The 18,192-nt window shown below is 46.2% G+C and overlaps 1 long non-coding RNA gene across 2 annotated transcripts; it reads left to right on the top strand.

The window, feature by feature from the left end:
- The first annotated feature begins 3,047 nt into the window (after positions 1–3,047).
- LOC128316193 (uncharacterized) lies at positions 3,048–10,559 on the top strand. 2 transcript variants are annotated; one of them, XR_008299784.1, is made up of 4 exons: positions 3,048–3,160; positions 7,986–8,087; positions 10,076–10,123; positions 10,337–10,559. It is a non-coding gene; the product is annotated as an uncharacterized LOC128316193 (long non-coding RNA). The 2 variants fall into 2 exon arrangements; XR_008299783.1 differs by having other exon boundaries at positions 3,081–3,515.
- Positions 10,560–18,192: the final 7,633 nt, after the last annotated feature.

Genomic DNA, 18,192 nt, shown 5'->3' with positions numbered 1-18,192 from the left:
CGCAAACCCAACTGTGAAAATATGACCTGAGCCAAAATCAAGAGTCGAATGCTTAACCGACTAAACCACCCAGGCACCCCAAGAGTCAATAGGACTCTTAAAAAAAGGCCTTGGTGGGAGGTCCTGGCCCAGATCTGACCAGAACTCACTGGTGAGGATGGATTCCTGTTCCTGGATATCGGGGTGGACTTTAATTGGTTGCCCCTACTCTTCCACATTCATTCTCCACTTCCTCATCTGCAATAGCATGTACCAGGCTCTGGGGTTATGAGTGGGGATAAGACGGGTAAACCCCCTACCCCCATGGAGTTTGTCTCCTAGTTAGGGAGACACACACGCTGCACATATCAATCAATCACTTCAGGTGGTTCTAAGTAACATGGAAAAAAAAATGAAACAGGTTAATGTAACACAGAGTAACTAGGAGGTGAACTAAGTGGGTTTTTTTTTTTAATGTTTTTATTTATTTTTGAGAGAGAGAGAGAGAGCATGAGAGGGGAAGGGGCAGAGAAAGAGAAGGAGACACGGAATCTGAAGCAGGCTCCAGGCCCTGTGCTGTCAGCACAGAGCCCAATGTGGGGCTTGAACTCACAACCATGAGATCATGACCTGGGCCAAAGTCAGATGCTCAACCAACTGAGCCACTCAGACACCCTGAGCTAAGTGTTTTTTAGGTGGATGAGGAAAGGCCTCTCTGAGAAAGTGATATCTGGGCTTGGAACCTCTATGATAACATGTCTATCACCTTTAGGTAACACAGAGCTAGTCCTGAGAGGTCATGTGCCAGGCATAAAGCAAGAGTGGTTGGGTGTCTGGGTCTGTTGCCAGGAAGTCAAAGCGGTGTGGATTTCATCCTACATTACTGCCACCCCCAGCTTCCTCAACTGCAGACACTGATTCCACTCATGCCTGCAGGTCATGCAGCACGCCATTTTGGAGCCAGGCCTGCGCTGGGCATCGGGACCACCACCAGTGGTTCCATAAGCCATGCTTGCTCCTTGGGGCCCCAGCACACGTGGTCCTTGCAGAAAGAGCAGCGATGGAGGCCACTCATGGCCTTGGCACTGAGCTACAGTTCTCTACCCCCTTTTCACAGCAGTCCAGTGAGGAAGGAGGTCACGACCTGGCACTGTCTAACACATAGTCATCATCCAGTGTGCTAAGCGCAGGGGGTAGATGCACTGAGAGCCCAACAGGGCAGGGGCTGCAAGAAGAAGGGTGTGAAGGAGGCTTCCCAGAGAAGCTGGATCATTCCTGTGCATCTACAGTGTGCCTTCAGTCTTCTTGAATGTTTGTCGTCCTTTCTAGCAATCATCTGGGCTCTATTCTGGTTCAGCATCAGGTTGGGCCACCGTTGCAAGTATACCACCAAATGTGACCAGCTCTGGAGGCTTGTCCCTGCTCCTCCCCTGGTGCTGCTCTTAAGAGGTGTTCCCACGGGCTGTTTCCCAAGCCCCAGGGAGAAAGCTGGAGAGTCCTCCCTGGGTCAGGCACAAGTCCCGAGCCTTCCACGCTCCACAGACACGGGCTCCAGCCTGGCCCAGTCACACACTGGGCTGCTGCTCCTGTTTCCTGCCCAGCAGCCTGCTCGGATTTATATCCAGCACAAAACCTGGCCCACAGATTCGAGTTCAATGGGCCCTGAGAAAACATCCCTGAGGTAGTCACTCCAGACTGGGCTGGGCTGGGCTGGGGCACCCAGGATGGCTCAGTCCTGTGGGCCTCAGGGATGCAAACTGCCCACTTGATCTTTTGTGCTGACCATAGGGCTTGATCATGAAGAGAAACTCTAGCTGGGGTTGGGGCAACCGCCCTCCCAGGAGCTGCCATCCCAGAGGAAGTCAGGAACTGCAGACCAAGGACCATGAGCATTTGTGCGTGCTGGCAGTTTCGGCCCCAGGTCTGGGTCTCCACAGTGAGCAGCAGTGAAGCTTTTAAGTCCAAAGGTCTCCTGGGCTTGTGTTCAAGGTCAGTGAAGGAGAAAGAGGTGGTTCTGTACTTCCCTCCAGAGCTAAGCCAGCGGGGCCAGGTCCAAGTCTTTGGAAGGACACTGGGGCTCAGCATAGAAATCTAGCACGGGGCAGAGGGTTGTGACACACTCTTACCTGCCTCCCTTCAGTCCTATCTGCTGGCTGTGGGGTGACTCCCTGCTGCACAGAGGTTCCAGATCCTCATAAAGCACAATTCACTATCTCCCTACGTATGGGCATGTAGATGGTTTCCTAACGGAACATTCCTGTATCTGAATGATGCTATCATGGACACATCTAAAAGATGGGTTGTTATCAATAAAACAGCAACTGTAGAACAAAACACACATGATGAATTTATAAATAGATTTTGCACACGAGTGAAACTGTATCTATTTCCATATGCACATAAACACATTGAAAAGGGCCTAGAACAACAGCGGTCCTCTCCCCAGGAGGGGCAGGCTTGTAGGAGGGAGTGGAAAGTGTGGTCTGTGTGGTTTGAATTTTTTGTAGCAAGGATGTTTTCAGGTACTTCTTAGGGAAAAATTTAAAAACCAAACATGTCAAAACAACTTCAAAACAACAGCACTTCGTGCTGTGAGGGGTGTCAGCCCAGGACGGCTGGCTGGGGTGGATGCCCCTCTTGATTAGGGCATTCCTTAGTGGGCTCTTTGGTTCTAAACAAGACTGTCTAAATGGAAGAAAATTGAAACCAAAAAAGGCTAGATTCCTGTGAAAAGATTTGCCAGAGAGAGTCTCCAAGGCCCTGGAATGGGAGAAAGATCTAGAAAGGGGAGAGTGAGTGAGTGAGAGAGGGAGAGAGAGAGAGAGAGAGAGAGAGAGCAGGCCCAAGGAATGGCCGGTGTTGGAGCCCACTGAGAAGACTGGCCATAGGACAGTCCGGTGGTGGGTATGGTCCAGGTCTTTAAGATCCCAGAAGCTTCCTGCTCAGTATTATCCCATAGACCCCTTAGTTCCCCAAGCCTTTAGACTAACAAGTCTGCTACATGTAGAACATTCTGACAGTAGAGTTTTAGAAAATAAAAGAGAATGTGAAATGGGTACTGTGGTGACAAGGGAGTCTCAGGAATTCAGAGGGATCAAGAATTTGAGGTGAGGTAACCAGGAGAACGTGAAACGTCTTGGGATCCCTCGTAAATTCTGGGAAGAGCAGTAAATGTTCTATGGTATGTGGGATGGAGGTTCGAACAAGCTTAATTGGCCACTGGAGTAGCAGTGATTCCAAAATGTGAAGATCCTGAGGCTGAGTTAATATAAGTAAAAACATGCTAATTGATTTTTAAAAATCAGAAGCCTATAAAGAAGCAAAAATTGCCAGTGTAGCATTTCCATCCATTTGGTGTAATACATTCACGCATTAGAGACTAAACTCACGCACCACCCCCTCCAACGTTTCCCTCTGCAACTGTGTCTGATGGTCCAGCTTTTAGAGTGATGCGGTCCATGGAGTCAGAAGCCCAGAGATCCATAAACCATCCAGACATCTAATAGTGCTTTAAAAGGGGCCCTGAACACTGGAGGGTAAGTGGCCGGTAATGGCTGAGCTGGGTACAGAGGGGGAGGAGAGAGGGCCCTGGGCTTCAGGGGAAAGTGAAGTAGCAAGTGTAAGGAGAATTTTTACAGCGGCTATAAAAACAAGCCCCATGTGCATACAGCTAGATTCTGAGTTGGCCAAATAAACTCGGGCCTCTCGTGGTTCATGTTGCCAGCGCTGGCTTCAATTCTGGCAGCTACTGTCTTAGAGATCCAGTAAAAATGCTTCAAGAGAGAAAGACACCACTATTGCATTATGGAGCCAGCACAGAGATGGCTCTCGAAGGGCTCCCTGTTACCAGGAGTTACAGGCAGCAGGCAGTCCTCCTGGTCAATAGGCTCCTGGCAGGTGATTATTACTATTCAGCACCAGCCTTTGGTTCCTTGGAAGCAAACAATGGTTTAGGCTTCTGAGTGAGGGTCACGCTTTGCACACATGGAAGGGAACGTCTGTATTTGCAAAATGCTACCATTTAGGGTTGCTGACCCTGCAGCCCATTCCCATAGGCTCTCCAAATGGAAATGCTCACCCATCAGTACTCCCTAAACTCCCTGCTTTCAACCAGTCACTGGTGACAAATGGAAATTTCTTGCCCCAGCACTGCTCTGGAGAGGACAGAGCACACTTACTGGCTTCACAGAACCTCCCAGTTTAGATGCACTGGGGAAGGAAGGCTGGACCCAGGCTGATAAATGTTCAACCACCAGTTCTTTAGTGGACAGAAGCTCTGATTTGTAGCACTTGCTGACTGCCATGGACTAAAATCTCCCGCCAACTGCCAAATCATGTCTCTGGATGGAGTTGGGAAGAGGTGTTCAGTAGCATGCCATGCTCTGTAATAGATGGAAATAACTCCAAGAACATAGATAATAGTGAAATATAGTCAGAGAATTAGGAAGTGATGTATTTTGAATATTTGTGACCTTTGTCTTTAATATAGTTTAATTATAAGCTTATGCAATTTTTAAATTTTTAAAATATTTTTAAGGTTTATTTATTTATTTGTGGGGTGAGAGGGGCAGAGAGAGAGGAGAGAGAGAATCCCAAGCAGGCTCCTTGCCATCAGCACAGAGCCTGATGCAGGGCTCGATCCCATGAACCACGAGATCATGCCCTGAGCTAAAATCAAGAGTCAGATGCTTAACCGACTGAGCCACCCAGGTACCCCACTAAGCTTATATAATTTTTAATTATCAGTGTTTAACTAGTTTGCTAAACTCCTGAATATTTAGCAATTGACTCTCATGAGCTAGTATGTGAGCCAGCTCCCACACACCACTGGCTGTGCCCTGGGGCCTTCTGGTTTTGGGTTCTGGATCTAATTTCTTTCTATAGATTTCTACCATGCTTCTGTCTTCTTCTTTCCTCCTTACTCTCTCTGGGCGTCCCCCACCCCCATTTTTCTCTATTCGTTGATCACTGAGCCCCTGCATGGTGCCTGTGTGATTAGAGAGGCCCTCTGTGGGGGAGTACTTCTGGTGCTCACCCAGACCCAGCTCTACTCTCTTTTGGCACCAGAAGGATGATCCTTCTCAGCTTCCCGTCAGTTAGGCACAGCTGTGTGACCATCTCTGGTCACTGGTTGTCAATGGAAGTGGCATGGGTCACTTCTAGACCGAGGCATTTAATTGATGGTGGGAGACCTTCCAATGTTCTCTTTCCCTGCTGCAGTGATCTTAGGGAACCACCACCAGCCTTGTGTTAGGCTGGCAGGGCCAAAAGATGGAGGAGCACAGGTTACTGGGTCACCACATGGAGGATGGTTGCCCTGATTAATCACCTGGGCTCATAGTAGATAAAGTGCTTTTCTCTCAGTCTCTCTAATTCAGGTGTTCTCATTCTTGGCTGCACAGTGGTCTTAAAAATCCTGGTGCTCAGGTACATCCTAGACCAAGAAAATCAGAATCTCTGGGGGAGGGGTCTAGGCATCAGAATTTAAAAACACACAGCACCAGGTGATCACAATGTGTAACCAGCGTTGAAAGCCAGTGTGCTCCAATTTCCTGGTCTTATTATTAAAGCTTATGAATACATTGATTATGCCAAGTTCCAGCCAGGAATTCTGAGTGCCATGGTGAGCTGTGTGCCCAAAGGGGGTATCTAAGCCCCCTCTCTCCCAAATGCTGGGCCAAGGGCAGGCCACGTGGAGCCTAAGAGAAGTCTCTGGACACGCACAGTGACAAGAACCAGACTCCTCAAGAGAAGGGATGGCGCCCCAAAGGCTCATAGGCCAGGGAGCTGGTCACCACTTCTCAGTACAGCTGTGGTCCTTAATGTGACCCATGATCTCTGTGGGTCCCAGGAGGCCTGGTTCTGGCTGCCCCAGCATAAAGTCCTGGCAGGATGCCAAGAGAGAGGGGAAACTCCTATCCAGAGCAACATGGGATTTAAGAAAGAGAAGCCAGTTGCTTACTCTACTGGACCGGTGAGTCTCTTGGCAGAATGGGGTCTGAGCTGGCAAACACAGGCTCAACCTTCCAGCACCCACACTGGTGGATAAGTGCTGGAAAGGCAGCAGCGAGACTTATTTTCTGGGTGGTTGCTTGTCAGAGCCCCCCTGCTCTCTGGCTCCCCTTTCCCCTTATTATAACTAAGCGTCTTTCCTAGAGGTTGTTGTGGGTCCACTGTGATACCTGGTGGATGGTTTCCTTTTGAGAGGCTATGTTTCTGTACTCCGTCCTACGATGTGTCCAGAGGGGAGAGACTCAAGGTACCTCTTATCCTCTTGTATTACAAGGCCACTGCCCTGGTCTGATGGTCAACCAGTCCCGATTCACTCCTTTGGCTGAGCCCGCAGACGCTCCAAGGGGGTGTCCTAGCAAGTCTACCTCAGGAACACTGGATTTTGAGCAGTGCAGGGGTCTCCTCTGCTGCCATCCTGAGGCTGTCCCCAAAGTCCAGGGTTTCATGGCAGCTGTCCCAAGCTACACACTTCTCTGGCCCCATAGTACTATCATAGGGTTGAGGATACATCTTGGGATTTCCCTTGGCTCCTCCCCAAGGCTGTTCCTCCCAGGCTCAGACCTCCTGAATAACCAGTTAGCCCTGTCTGTCCCTTGAAGTTTCCTACCCCTGACCCTAACCAGAAACCTTATTTCTCATCTGCAACCCTGGCCTTGCAGTTCCAGGACATGGCACAGGGATTTTTGCCCCCCTTGTACCTGGATCACTGCAACAGACTCTTAACCTATCTCTTGAAGGCACTCTCTCTCCTCTAGCCCTACACTATACTTTGAGATTCATCTTCCTAAAACAGCCCTGCCATTGGTCAGCTCACCTTTTTGCTCAAGAGACCTCTGCACTCAGAGATACAGATTCTCTGCCCCACTGTTCAGGGCCCTGAGGCCTAGAGCTGCTCTCTGAGGACAGCCTCCTTCCAGGCTGGCCCAGGGAGCCTCTGGCACCCAGCCAGCTGCCTGCATCCTGTGGTGCCCTGGGTATACAGTAGTCTTGTCTTCGTGCTCCATTGTCTTAGCCCATGCATGCTTCCCCAGTTTGGAATGCCCTCCAGTTTTAAAATCCCACCATCCATTCCAGGCTCTTGCTACACCCCCACCACCTCCCAAAGTCTGTTCAGACTATTGCAGCACATACTGGTCTCTTCATCTTTTTGCTTCTTTTCTAACACAGAGTCAGCACTATTATTTTGATTGCACTTAACAGATACTGAGTTCCCTGCACGTAGAAACCACAGTTTGTACTTGTTTGGGATCTCACCATGAAGCCTACCATCAGGCTTTGTGCACAGTAGGGTGGAAGACACTCATGGCTGCCTACCCAACAGAAATATTTTCTTGCTGCCCAAGCCAGCCTTCCAGTACAGGAAGGTGTCAAGGAGGGAACCTGAGGGCTGCATTTGCCAGCCTCCCATGTAGCAAAGGCACTGATACACGAGCCAGTCCTTGCCCCTGGAGCTTACTGATGGGGCAGGGAAAGATTCCTTCCTGTATGAAGCAGAAAATTCCCTTACTTGTCAATCTGTGGAAATCAGAATGGCATCAATAGACACTGGCCTCAATACCTGCCCTTGCCTGCTCCCAGCCTGGAGCTAGGACCACCGAGCCAGAGCTTTTCCCAAGGTTCTTAGTAAGTTGGTGAGACCTTGGAAACAAGCCCAAGAACGTATAAATACATAGGGCTTGGTTGTTTCATTTCTTATCGTTTCATCAAGTCAGTGGCCAACAATCAATGCTTCAGAAGAAGGTAAAAGTCTTTGACAATGGACCTACCCACTAGTGTAATTCTAGAAAATAGGCTTTCTGACCCCTCCAGGAAACCAGCTTATACCATGAAATATGAAATCCACACATGCATAACTGTGAATGTTATTAATGATCATAAAACCATCCAACTCCTTTGAAAATCTAAGCCTTATTTCCGGCACAATTAGCCCCTGCAGCGGACTGGTTATTCGTGGTGGAAAGATGTATTTCCTTTACTTTGTTAAACTTTACCAGTCATCAACTCTACTGAATGGAAGGCTTCTCATGTTATGGACAAATTGAAGCTTTGCCAGGAAGGGAGAGTTGCACACGAAATCTTCCTGCCTGGGTCTGGAGGTGAGTTGATAAGTTAGAAGAGTTCTGTCTGTCAGATCCACTAACACCCATCTATAAGAGTAAGTTGGTATCTTGGGTAGGCAGGAGCTGGAAACTGTATGTTCTTGGGGATTGGAGTGAGGTAATGTACCCCTCAGCCCCAACTCAGAATCTACGTGCAGGTGTGGATTAATACAACTGAGGAAACAGTTTGGTAAGCTATAGAACCTCTGTCTATAGGGTAACCTATATCCACATAGGTTGTCTGACCGACTGCCTGTCTCAGCATTCTGGAATCCCCTTTAGCTCTCACTATTCACCCTTCTCATTCATTTCAATAGGAAGAGCCAGCTTCCTACCAAATGACCCTGGTCCCTCTTCCCATTGTTAATTGGATCAAAGTCAGCGCCTGATCAAAACTGGGCCAATCGGCGCATCTTCCCAAATAACTGAAACTAGAACTGTGGGGGATCAGCTTCTCTCTGGAGTTCCTGGATATGTAAACTCAGGAGCAGTCAAGGGCCACGTTCCTGTAAAAGCCAGTCTATAAAAACAGGGGACTCTGGAGGAGAAGTACAGAAGGAAACAATAGCAAGTTGAAGGGAGGGGCTTCCTGGTTTCCCTATGCTCTAGGTCTTGTGTCTGTTCATAACCTAGTCCTGAGGTCTGGCTGCATCTGTGCCTCTAGTTTCCAGGAAACATCCCTGAATCCTCATTACCAACGTCTTACATTAAAGAAAAATTTATACTTGCTTGAGTAGGTTTCTGTGACTTTCAATCAAAAGACTCCTGACTATTACGTATACCACTGGATAATATGTAACCATTAAAGATTGCTCATAAATAATATTTAGTGTCAAGGGAGAATGCTTATGATAAATGGTGAGTCATTAAAAAACAGCCTGTAAAATTATATAAACAGGGTGATCTTAACAGTGTGAAACAATGGAGGAGTGCAAACCATCAGGACATTATTCGTGATTATTTCTAAGTAGTGGGATTATAGGTGGGTTTCATTTTCTTCATGGTGTCTTTCTGTCTATGTATTTTATATTTTTTCATTAAAGTACGTATTCATTTTATAGTTATAAAATAAGACTTATTTATTTAAAAGTAAAAACACCTAGGAATCTTAACCTGCTTCCCTCCTGCCTTCCCCCCACCCAACACCTGCAATGGGAGGCACCACTTGGGTGTAAGTGTCCTCACCAATAAATTCCAAACACATCTAGAGAGTTTGTGAGGAGCATGAGGGGTTGAAGAGTCTTCTCAGAGAGAATTCACTCAGCAGGAATCAAGTATACCAAGCTGGTTCATTAATAGAGCCTTGGATTTCAGGGAGGAGAAGAAATTCCAAATATAGCTGGGTACCCATCGCTCGCACCTGCCCAGCCAGTCTCCCGTGGCTCGGGTCACAGCAACAGTGTAAGTTAAAAGGAAAGGACTCTTTTGCTAGATACTCAGGGATGCAGAAGGGTATGAGCAGCCCTCACTTGGGTATCGATCCTTTAACAGAGTGTGGTGTATCGAGGGGTAGAAGCACTTTCTCACTTTCTCCCCATTTTACTGTAGACCTCTATACAGCTTTAACACCTTGAGGTCTGGGATGTTGGCAGTGGTGTTGATGGTAGTGGCAGCAACACATGGCAGAGGGGGCAGCGTTCAGGAGCAGCAGCAATCATGCATGCACACTACAGCAGTGCCCAGCAGATGCAATGCCCGTTTCCAATTAATGCAGTGGAGTGAAGGAGTCCCACAGAATTTACAGCGATGTCTGGCAAAGCCAGCAATGCCCAGGTCCAGTGGTATAAGAAGTAAAGAAATAGGAACAATGGAATAAAATGTTGGTAACTGACTGGACGGCTAAAATGGAAGCTGAAAGCTAAGACAATCCCAGAAACCCTCAGTAGACTGCCAATGCCTCATTGACCAGAATTTTGTTAAATGGCCACCCATGCTAAAGAGAAGGTTGAGAAAGCAAGTTTCCAACTTTTCTGTTCTTAATCTAGATGTGAGCAAGGAAGAGGAATAACAGAATGAATCTTGACTCGATAAAGGTAAGTTTAAAATCAGTATCAAATTAAATATAGACAAAGGTTAGGGAGAAAGATCTAGAAGAATCCTGCACTCAGATTGTAGGTTTATGACACAGAAAAATAAAATGTCTTTCCTGAAATCAAAAAAACAGTGAATGGGTGCTCATCTACATGTTTTAAATTGAAATCGATTGTTTGACATATGCTTATGTCATTCTTTATGATTCCCCACAGTAACTGCCATTTTCCACTTGTCAACGCTGGATCTCATCACATCTGGTAGATGGAGTGAGGTCCACCACATTTTTTCTTCCTTTGCTTTGAAAAGCGATTTATTCTGATAAAATTCATGCTCATTATAAATACTGAAATACACAAAGAATAAAGTAAAATACAACTGTTGGGGTGAACATCCTTCCAGACAGCTCTCTTTGTGCACCTATTAAAATATTATACAAATGGGATCATGCTGTTCCGCTGTCTCCCTTTTTGCACTCAGTTACAAGTGTCATAGGCAAATTTCCATGTCATCAAATAAAGATTTACATCATCATTTATATAGTATCTATATAAATGTGCCACAATTTCTTTAACCAGTGATTTAGCCCTACTCATGATTATTTAGGTGAACACCCATTTTTCACTATTGCAAACAAAACTGAAATGAAATCCTTATCTTTAGATCATTGTATGCGTTGGCAATTATTGTCTTGAGGAAAATTACAAGAAGTGGGATTGCTGGGTCAAAGGTGCACTTGTTTAAAACGTGCATTCTTTCCATCCTTGTGCACTCTGAAAAGGCTGGATCAATTTGTGTCACCACCAGCCGAGCATGAAAGGGCTGAGCACCAGCTCCTCACTAGTCCAAGGTTTTGCCATTCTTCTGTTTCCTAGAGTAAAATTTCAGAAGAATTCTCTTCATTCATCTTTTATCTACTGTGGGCTTTTTTGTGGGTGCTTTTTTGCATAGGTTACCTGCTGTGTTTTTTCCTGCTTGCTTATCTCTAATTGAGGGCAGTTCTATTAGGGGCTACCACTTGCTTAAAAATGGTATGAGCAAAATCTTCTGGACTCTTTTCCCTGTTGGTTTGGTTATTACTTGGATCTTCTTATATGATTTGAGTTGAAAGGCTAGACTCTAATCATGATTTGCATTCATGATTTATTCATTTGCCAGAATGATTTGGTGAAGGGATAGAGCCCTGATTTCCCTTCTAAATCGTCAGCACTCTTGCTCCCTAGGGGAGTTTGGGTTTCTGAAGAGGCTGGCTACTTTGGTGAGAAGTTGGGTGAGGGAGGCCCCACGTTCATCAGATGAATCTGCTCCTCTTTTTTAAGTAGAGTGGATGATTAAGACAAACACAAAGCTGGATTAGGGTAAAATCCAGCTACAACAATATCCTCCTGGCTCACTGGGTCTTCCCTGAGAAAGACCACCTTCTAGATCGCTGGTGTCCAAGCACTGTCCCCAGGGGGCCCCCAGGAAGGGTTAGGCCTGTCCTTGACTAACCCTACAGCTCAGAATTAACACAATTCTACTTGACCCAGTCTCCGGGAAGAAGAGCTGACGTTTCTGACCTCAGGGTCTAGAACCACACCCCGAAAAACAAGATGCTACCCTTGATTGCCACAGCTCTGTCCTTTTGGGGCACAATATGCTATAAAGCCAAAGGGCTGCACTAGACATACCTATTCCCTGCCCATAGACCACTCTTTCTTCTTGGAAGGCCTCAGGTCAAATATGGGGTCTCTTCCCTCAGAAAGACATTTGTTAGCAGATGAACAAGACCAGGACTGCCACAGGAGGGGCCATGTATCATCTAAGACAATAATTGTGCGTAAGCAAGAGGCAAAGTTCTCTGATTAGAACTGAAACCCCAAGAGATTGGCAGAGAGAGCATCCCTGTGAGAATCACAGTTTGTGTTTTGGGAGTCCCATCGACCAGTGCTTTAAGAAAGTATAGATGGCCAAGGGCACTCTAAGACTAGGGTCATGGACTGATTCAGTAATATCTCTAAGCTTTCTACATCTGTGTAGTTTTCTACACAGGGGCTTAACACAACACCCATTTATTATGTCCTAGTGTGTAGGTCTGGAGTTTGACATAGGTCTCAGCAGGCTAAATTCAAGGTGTCAGCGGGGGCTGTGCTCTTCGCTGGAGGCTCTGGGGTAGGATCACTTCCAGGCTCACGCAGGTTGTTGGCAGAATCCAGTTGCATGCAGTTTGTAGGACTGAGGTCCCCATTTCCTTGATGGCTATTGGCCAGGGGTTCTTAGCTTTCAGAAGCCACCCACATGCCTTGGCTCATGGCCCCCATCATCTTTAAAGCCAACATCAGAGGTTCAAGTCTTATCTTCCCTGACTTCTCTTTTGCCATATCTCTCCGTTCAGCTGGGAAAGTTTCTTCTCTTTTGAGGACTTATGTGATTACATTCAGCCCTCCCATATAACCCAGGATAATCTTTCCATTTTAAGATCCATAGCCCTAATTATATCTGCAAAGTCCCTTTTGCCCTGTAACTTAACATACTCACAGTTTCCAGGGATGAGACATGGACACCCTTGGGTGGGGGGCATTTTTTGGGCTACCATGACCTTTTGGGCCAAGATTAATCCAGGAGCAAGAATCTCTTCAGAGATCAGTCCAAGGAGGACCTGTATGGTTCTCACCCCTTCATTCCCCTTTCTACACATACCCATCTCTCTGGGACCAGGTGGCTCAGGCCTCCCAGCTGAAAATGTCACCAGACTAATGCCACAATGTGTCATGCTCCAGGAGAGGCTGAGCACCCGGCATAGCCCACTGCCTCTGGAGAGCTGGGGGCAAGGCTGGAACTTTCACCCCAGGCCCTGAGCTGCCCAATCTGTAAGCTCACTGCTGTTTCCTGAGGCTGAGCCAATATGCCTGGGAGGATCCCAAGGACTTTGGGCTCTAGTCCAATGTGCCCATAAGTGGAAAGCTCTGCTTTCCCTTTACAGGGGAATATTAAAGGCTGGGGTTGTAAGTTTCAGTATAAATATTATAATGGTATCACAGCCAGGAAGGCTAAAATACTACCCTGCCAATCAGCCTGCTCCTTAATGTCCCATATAAGGAAGAGTAGCAAGAGGAGAATAAAAAATGCCATTTTTTTTTATTAGCCTTGTTAATGGTTGATACTCAAATGAAGAAACTGGTGAAGGGATCATTGTATGAGATGGTTGAAGTCATCCTTCCCCAACCCTCCTCTTGAATCTAAAATCCAGGGGCAGTAAATGCAGGTACATGTGCCAGAAAGTGAGGAAGCCCCAATCTAACTGACTCGTTCAACCACACGTTCAGGGAGACAGAGACATGGCCAGGCCCACGCTGAAGTGGCAGCATGGCCTGGAAATGCTTACCACATACCAGCAGGAAGCATGAGCACCATAAGGCCCCAAAGACCAAGACCTTCCTTGGCACAAGGTAGGAAGTTGAAGAGAGAGAAGTGAACTCGGGATGGGTGCCATTCAAGTACGGTAACCCCACTCACCAATAAAATGCAGCCCAATGGACATTCTGGACTCTGACCCGTCAGGCTAGCAACTTTTCTTCCTTTGGGCAGGGTGGGGAGCTAGGAAGAAGTTAGAAAGAAGCTGTGCCAGGGTGTGAAGAGTAGGCAATAGGGTGTTTTCCCAGGGCCCACCTTCATCTACTTCTGGTCTCAACCCACTGGCTGCCCTACAATTTCTGGGGATAGAGGGTGTGGGTGCTTATTGACCTATGTGTTTGTGAGTCCAGACTCTTGAAAACCATGTGCCCTGCCATCATGACTTCTAGCTAACCACACCTGCCTATGGAAGGATACTTCACCCAGAGAGAGCCACTCAGCCAGAGACCTGCAAAGGTTTAGCCACTTTGAGGCCTCCTGGCCTGTAATGTGGGGGATTCGCTGCTCCCTGAAATGTCAAGGACATCCTAAATTTCTGAGATTCCATGGACCACACAGAGTTTTCGTGCCAAATTTCTGTGCTGAGATCTTTCTGGCTTGGCTTTGGGGCACACAGATGGTTTCCTGTGTTCAACAAATTATCAATATTCTCTACAGGAAGTTTTCACTGATGCCGAGGTGAGAGTTAGATGTCCAACCTGGTGCTTCCCTGCCCGCCCCGTACTCTGCTGAGATCACCTTTATGGCTCTGTCTGTCCTAATAAATTGAATTCCTCGAGGCCAGGGACTGGCCATGAAATCTCCATGATTTTTCCTAACCCAGTGTAAGATATCACATAATAGGGACTCAGCTAATAGCTGTTGATGAATACTCAGTGGCTGAAATACCCACCCTACTCCACCCTTGGAGGGGCAGTCCCCATCCATTTAACCCTGCCCAACCTCAAGCTCCCCAAGCTTGGCACCTTTTAGAAGGACAGCTTTGTCATGCTCTTTACAGTCTTTCACAAGCTCTCCCTGACTCACCCAATCTGAGCCAGTCGTAATCCATATTGGGCATTCCATACTGAAACTCCTTAGGACCTAACTCAGCTAAAGGGGGCAGATTTCTTGCCATTTCTTCAAATTGTTGAAACCACCAGAACGATGATTGCTCTTAGAAGTTGCAACGCTTGGCCAGCCTGCTATTCAGTTCTCCTCCCAGCTTTCTGTTACCACTCCACCTGCTTGACCCTCTTCACTGTGCTTTGCTGATGCCAGTCATTCAGTATTTTCATCTGCGAAGGACTAAGGAGGGGATCAGAGGCTCTGTTGCTCATGTAAAGATTCCCCGGAGAGAGCCAAGCCTGATGCCTTAAGCAGTGAGTCTTACCCAACCTCATTACATCATGGAATGTTATTGACTCCATACTTACCCCCACAATACTCCTTGCTCCATCCCAGGCAATTACCCAGTGCCTATAATTTTGCCCTCTAGCACACTCTCCTTGACCTCGGACCCAGCTGTAATTTCTATGGGTCTTGGTCTTCATTGTCTGCTTTGCTTTCCTGGCACTGATCTTATTCCAATGACTAGGCTAGACTCTTGGGTGCACATTTCTGACCATTCTCTAGTCCCTAGCTTCCCTGATCTCCCCAGAACCCCTTTCCAGTCCTACCCTGAGTTGGCCATGCAGATGGAAGAGGGAATGACTGGGTGACTAGGAGGAACATGGTCCAGGCAGGTGACAAATATCAGGAATGTAGGACACCTATGTATACCATGCTGGGATGAGTGGAGACTAACATAAAGTACAGAAGGCCTTCTGCCTTTTAATCTACCTTCCCTACCCTCCAAGCACCGTTTCATTATCTGCTCATGTTGGAAGTTTTCTATCCTTCTTGTTCATTTTTTTCTTACTTTGCCCATACGTGGTAAGAAATTGCAGGGGGCAACGAGAAATTTGCTACTAAAGGCTTTTGAGCAAAAAATGATGTGATCAGAGTTGCTCTGTGGTAAAACTACTGTGGCAGTAGAGAATGGAGGAAAGTGGAGGCCAGGTTGGGGGTACTGGTCTAGGCCATGTGAGAGATCTGAACTTGAAAAGAAGTAGGGCATGGAAACATGGCGATGGTGGCGGTACAAGAGACACAAAATAATATGGAAGTAAAGCTGTAGGATGTAGGAAGGGATTGGAGGTCAAATTTTGGGACAGGGAAAAATCAATGAAAACACCAAAATTAAGAGGGTGTGGGGCTGTGGTGGTGCCATGAACCAAACTACTGGCCACAAAAAATATCTGTTTCTAGGAGATCATTTTGAGCTTTTTTGGTGATATACCGAGTTCGTGGCTTGGGTATGATACCTAGATAGAGCTGTCTCACATCAGTTTGGGACTATCTCACATCAGTTTGGGAGAGGGGAGGATTGTATTTCCAGCTACAGGAGTTGTCTGCATAGAAAGGACAGTTGGAAATGAAAAAGAAAGAAAGCTTGAAAAGAAAAATGCTCAGACTGTCCCTGTGACTGGAATGCTCTTTCTTCTATACAGGGTGCTCCAGCTATCCACTGTTGAGTAACAACTGACCTCCAAATGTAGTGGCTTAAAACAACAATAGTCATTTTATTGTTAACTGTTCTGATTCTGAGGATTGATTGGGCTTAGTTGGGTGGTTCTTGCTCAGGAAATCTCAAATAGTTGCCATCAGCCTGTGATCAGGGAGGAAATAATCTAAAGGCTCCTTCCTCACATGTCTAGAGCTCAGCCTGGGAAGAATCCAACAGGTGGACGACTGGAACAGCTGGACCTCCTCAGACGTCTCCCTCTCCTCCTCCCTTCCTTCCTCTCTCTGTCTCCCTCTCCGGTCTTCCCAGCACTGTGGCTCACGCACGGGGGTAACCAGACTTCTCACATGGTGGCTCCAAAGGTTCCTGCCTCAAGTGAGAAAGAGAGAAGCCCCATCACTTGTGTGTGCGTGTGCGTGTGCGTGTGTGTCCCATCACTTTTTATGACCTAGCCTCAGAAGTCACGCTGTGTTACATCTGCTACATTCCATTCCTCAAAGCATTCATAAAATCCCACTCAGGTTCAAGAGGAGGGGGTATAGACACCACCTCTTGACAGGCGAGTGAAAAGGTAATACAAGAACATGGGAAACTGGAAATATTTTTCAGTGACTCCAGGGAAAAAAAAAAAACCCGCCCTTCTTCCAAAACACAGCGTAAGAAGCGTCTCCTAACCTCATGGTTGGTGTAACTCCCACTCGTCAGTATCCTGGCATTTTATAGCCCGATAGCAACGCTTGGCACTGTAGGCATTTCAATCCAATTATATATGCAGGCATCTGTCTAAATTGTAAGACTTTATAAGACAAGGCCCATGTTTTGTTTTGTTTGCTGAAGCACAAAGAAGCAGGTAGATACAACTTACTGATTTAAATTTAATCTCAAGACAAGAGGAGAGAGGACTGAGTGCAGAACCCTAGGGAAAACCTGTATTTTGGGGTCATGGGAAGCAAAATAGCCAATGGAGTCTTTGGAGAGTGTATTTTCAAAACCACACCGTAAATAGTCTTTGCAAAAATATCATGGACATTTTCCCTATCTATGAAGATTGTCACTATTCAAATAAGGCTACTCAGGGAACGTTCGGATAGTTAAACCTTGGAGTAAATCCTAACCAAAAACTGAACCAGAGCTTGCAAGGATATTTTTTTCTGGCCCAAAAACTTATGGCATGATGGGGCATAACTTCAGCAATAATAAAATAGTCTTAAAATGATACAGAGATACTATTTTACACCTATTAATTTGGGAAAGCTTTTAAAAAAAATCATAAAATGGTTTAGTGCTACCAAATGGACTTCTACTTTTCTGACACAAAGGTGAGTTGGTCAAGCCTTCTGGAAGATATTATTATTATTATATTTATTTTTTATTTTTGAGAGAGAGGGGGTGAGGAGAGGGGCAGAGAGAGAGAGGGAGACACAGAATCCGAAGAAGGCTCCAGGCTCTGAGCTATCAGCACAGATGCCGACTGGGGGCTTGAACTCACGAACTGCGAGATCACGACCTGAGCCAAAGTTGGACACTTAACCGACTGAGCCACTAGGTGCCCCATGGAAGGTAAAAGACTGGAAAGCGTTTATTTCCCGTGATGTAGTAATTCCACCCTGGAAATTTATTCTATTTTTAATAATCCTGGTAGGGCAAAGATTCATGTTGAGGATGTTCAACAAAGTATATCTTATGATAGTAAAATACGGGAAACAAGTGAAGTGTTCAGAGATTGGTTAAATAGATGATGGTTAACTTATTTGCTGAAATTATGTGGCCATTTAAAAATATTTTTGAAAACATTTGACAAGAGTATGCTCACAATATGATGTTCTCTGTAAGTAAGAAAGAATTCAAGCTGTGTAAATTATAGGAAGTAGTATGATCCCAGTTTTGTTTAAAAATTACATGTGTATAAAAGAAAAGAATAAAAGCAAATTCCACAAAATGTCGACAGTAGTCATGTCTGAGGCAGTGCAATTACAGGCAGTTTAAATTTTTTTCTCTATGCTTTTCTGCCTTTATTTATTTATTTTTTTATAACAAACACGTAATACTTTTGTAATCTAAGGGGAAACGTACTTTTCAAAAAAGACCCGGTAATTGCTTCAGTGACCGGCTAGGCGATGAACACAATGGAGA

The sequence above is a fragment of the Acinonyx jubatus genome, chromosome B3 (assembly GCF_027475565.1).
Source record: "Acinonyx jubatus isolate Ajub_Pintada_27869175 chromosome B3, VMU_Ajub_asm_v1.0, whole genome shotgun sequence".
NCBI lineage: Eukaryota > Metazoa > Chordata > Mammalia > Carnivora > Felidae > Acinonyx > Acinonyx jubatus.
This window is presented reverse-complemented; position numbering and strand designations above follow the sequence as displayed.